Here is a 4,737-nt window from a genome sequence, read left to right on the forward strand (position 1 = left end):
ACCCCACCGCAACCACCGCCGCCCCGCGCCACCTAGCCCCGCCGCCGCCGCCGCCGCTGCCGCTTGCCGCCGCCGCCCCCGCGAGCTGCCGCCCCGCCGCCCGCACCTCGCCTCGCCGGACCTCTCGCCGGAGGTAGCCGCCAGACTCCGCCACCGATTTTTAGATAAAGACCGTTCGGTTTTTTTAGAAACCCTAGATCCGTTTTTTCGGTTTCGCCGATTTTTCTCGGTTCTTCTAGTTAGCGGACGTTCATCCGAACGTTCGTTTTAACAAACAGTTCTTCGCCCATTAAATACAGCTAACGAACACTCGTTCGTTAGTCTGTTCGTCAGTTTTCTTTATTGGATTTATTCCGCGATTTTTTTCTCTGATCGCAATTTCTGATCCGATCTTAGTTTCTATTTTTCTTTTCGCTCGTGAGTCGGAATCAGGCGATTCAAGCGCCTGGAGTTTCGTCTCGAAACCCTCTTTCCGTTTTACCAACTCAAACAAGATTTTTCTACTCTAAAATTTGACCTAGTTTCAGATTAGTAAATGAAGCTTCTTTCTTTTGCCGTTTGAGTTTCGTTGCTCCGTTTGATTTGATTCTTTTTGCGTACCGGAGTTCTTAATTTGAACTTTCTGGTCAAACTCTTTTATTTTAGTTTTGATTGTGCATCGTTGCTTGTTACTTATGCATGCTATTGTTTGCTTGTGATAGAATTCCCGGAGTGCGAAGCGTGTTACTACGAGTCTCTAGGATTCGCGGATCGTCAGCAAGGCAAGTAACACTTTGATCATACCCCTTTATCACCCAGTTTTTATGCATTAGTTCCAATCCTCAAACATTGCATGATTAGGATGTCATTAACATGTGGGTTGGGAAGTAGTTGATGAGGTAGAACCTACTACCCTGTTACAATCAAACCCTTGGGAGTTACTTCTACGCTTGCTTATATTACTATGCTATGCTATGCTCGTAGACGTGGTTTGGGTTTGAGTGAAATCCATGACAGATGTGAGTTTGTTAATTAATGGTTCAACTTAAGGTGGCAACTTAAATTAACATCTGGGTGGATTGAGGCACCTGGAGTACCCAGTGTTGCCTGTATTTTTTGGAAATCCCGGAGTACGCGTGTGATCTTCCTATGGACCGCCACCCAGGCTCAAAGGGAACTGAGATGATTCATGCTAGAAACTTCCGTGTGCAGCCACAAGCTATTATGGGCTCTAGCATAGTTGAGTAAGTTACATGAAGCTCTTGAAGAGGCAGATCAGCAGGTAGTGGGATGTAGGTTTGGTATGGTCTGTCCGGAGTATAGAGTTAATGTTTCTGAAGGACTGTGTCTCGGTCATCCGTTTCTCAAACACCCTGTAGTGCGAGAAATCCAACGGAGGCGATCGAGTCTTGTGGGGAAAAGTGCGCAAACCTCTGCAGAGTGTACAATCTAGTCATGGTTAGCCGTGTCCCCGGTTATGGACAATTCTTGAGTATCTAGTACTTGGGTTATCACATGTATCTCATCATGTTTAATTAATATTGTTGGGTTGCTAATCACTTTAATTGGGATTGAGTTGGAGGAACCTTCTCAATGATGTTTCAACTACCATGATAGTTAAATTAAAATCTATTCCTTTGTTGTAGGGAAAAATTGGCTTTTCGCAAAAACTATAACCATAGAGCTTTCCACTAGCCATATATGCATATAGTGATAGCATTATTCCGTTCTTGCTCTACTGTGTTATATTGCCAGCATATTCCACGTGCTGACCCGTTTTTGGGCTGCAATGTATTATGTTGCAGACTTTTCAGACGTGGAGTAAGGTTCGTTAGGTCGTTGCCGTGCAGCTCAGCTAAGCTGTTGGAGTTGATGGACTCACTTTATCTTCCAAGCCTTCTGCTGTTATCGTATTAGATGGCCTTAAGCCATATTATTGTAATAAGTTCTCTCTTGAGACATTCGATGTAATAGTGTGTGATTGCTACTCTGTTATAAATCCTTCGAAGTACTGTGTGTGTCAGCATTACGGATCCAGGGATGACACTGAAGCACAGAGACTTGACCATCTGAGGTCGGGTCGCTACATGAGAGTAACTCTTTAACTCATACATTGTTTAATTTCCCTTCATGCTTACCGAAGTATGAATGCTATGATAATTGCTATGATCCCGTTGATTCTTTTGAAATATCCGTTTTTGATGATGCTTGCTATGCTTGTGGCCAAGATGCCAATATGAATTATGCTTATGGAGATGAACTTGCTATAGTTCCTTATGTTAAACATGAAATTGTTGCTATTGCACCCACACATGATAGTCCTATTTTCTTTTTGAATTCTCCCGACTACACTATATCGGAGAAGTTTGCACTTATTAAGGATTATATTGATGGGTTGCATTTTACTATTACACATGATAAGTTTGATAGATATAATATGCATGTGCTTGCTGCTCCTACTTGCAATTATTATGAGAGAGGAACTATATCTCCACCTCTCTATGTTTCCCACATGATAAAATTGCAAGAAACTGTTTATACTATGCATTGGCCTTTACTTTGTGTGCATGAATTGTTCTTTTATGAAATGCCGATGCATAGGAAGAGAGTTAGACTTCGTTGTTGCATGATATATGTTACTTTGTGCTAACTACTAAATTACAAATCATTGTTAATTAAAATTGGCTTTGATATACCTTGGGATCCGGGTGGATTCACTACTTGAGCACTACATGCCTAGCTTAATGGTTTTAAAGAAAGCGCTGCCAGGGAGACAACCCGGAAGTTTTAGAGAGTCATTTATTTCTGTTGAGTGCTTTTATATAGTTTAAAAACAACAAAAACAAATAGGGGAACCCAAAACTTTTTCAAAAAGGAAAGTGAAAGTGAGAAAGACAAGCATTGTTGAAGTGGGAGAGCTCCTTGAACTTTGTTCCTTCTCACAACAACTTTGTGAATCTTGATTAGAGAAACTTTTCAATAAAAATAATTATCCCCTTGTACAATTCCATTGTATTATAAAAATAATGTTCCAAGGTTTGCCTTTAGGATGTTTTAGATGCTTGATGGTTTGTATGGTGCAGGACAGAAACTTTGGCTGTAGTGCGCGATTTTACATTTTTAGCTGGAACGTCAAATGGTTCTGATTATTTTTGCACTGTATTTCTATACAAATTTTTTATTTTTCCTAATTTTGGCAGAAGTTTTCAAGTATCAGAAGTATGGTGAATGTTCAGATTATTACAGACTGTTTAGTTTTAGACAGATTCTGTTTTGATGCATAGTTTGCTTGTGAAAAAGTTATATTACAGTAGACACAATGCAAAAACAAAATATGAATTGGTTTGCAACAGTACTTAGAGTAGTGGTTTGCTTCATTATACTAACAGATCTTACCGAGTTTTCTGTTGAAGTTTTGTGTGGATGAAGTGTTCGATGATCGAGAAGGTCTCCATGTGAGAAGAAGGAAGTGAGGCAAGAGCTCAAGCTTGGGGATGCCCGAGGCACCCCAAGTAAATATTCAAGGAGACTCAAGCGTCTAAGCTTGGGGATGCCCCGGAAGGCATCCCCTCTTTCTTCATGTGATATGTGTAAATCTTGGAGCGTCTTTTGCATTTAGTTTTCATTTTTCTTTTATGCACCATGCTGGTACGAATAGTCCTTGGTTGATTTATAGAATGCTCGTTGCACTTCACTTATATCTTTTGAGTATGGCTTTATAGAATGTTTCATGTGCTTCACTTATATCATTTGAAGTTTGGATTGCATGTTTCTCTTTACATAGAAAACCGCCATTTGTAGAATGATCTTTTGCTTCACTTATATTTGTTAGAGCGTGGGCATATCTTTTGTAGAAAGAATTAAACTCTCTTGCTTCACTTATATCTATTTAGAGAGATGACAGGAACTGGTTATTCACATGGTTAGTCATAACATCCTACATAAAACTTGTAGATCACTGAATATGATATGTTTGATTCCTTGCAATAGTTTTGCGATATAAAGATGGTGATATTAGAGTCATGCTAGTGGGTAGTTGTGGATTAGTAGAAATACTTGTGTTGAGGTTTGTGATTCCCGTAGCAGGCACGTATGGTGAACCGTTATGTAACGAAGTCAGAGCATGATTTATTTATTGATTGTCTTCCTTATGAGTGGCGGTCGGGGATGAGCGATGGTCTTTTCCTACCAATCTATCCCCCTAGGAGCATGTGCATAGTACTTTGTTTCGATAGCTAATAGACTTTTGCAATAAGTATGTGAGTTCTTTATGACTAATGTTGAGTCCATGGATTATACGCACTCTCACCCTTCCACCATTGCTAGCCTCTCTAGTACCGTGCAACTTTTGCCGGTACCTTAAAGCCACCATATACCTTCCTCAAAACAGCCACCATACCTACCTATCATGGCATTCCCATAGCCATTCCGAGATATATTGTCATGCAACTTCCATCATCATCATAATATACATGACTTGAGCATTCATTGTCATATTGCTTTGCATGATCATAAGACAGCTAACATGATGTTTTCATGGCTTGTCCGTTTTTTGATGTCATTGCTACGCTAGATCATTGCACATCCCGGTACACCGCCGGAGGCATTCATATAGAGTCATATCTTTGTTCTAGTATCGATTTGTAATATTGAGTTGTAAGTAAATAAAAGTGTGATGATCATCATTATTAGAGCATTGCCCCAGTGAGGAAAGGATGATGGAGACTATGATTCCCCCACAAGTCGGGATGAGACTTC

The sequence above is a fragment of the Triticum dicoccoides genome, chromosome 5A, assembly GCF_002162155.2.
Source record: "Triticum dicoccoides isolate Atlit2015 ecotype Zavitan chromosome 5A, WEW_v2.0, whole genome shotgun sequence".
Lineage (NCBI taxonomy): Eukaryota > Viridiplantae > Streptophyta > Magnoliopsida > Poales > Poaceae > Triticum > Triticum dicoccoides.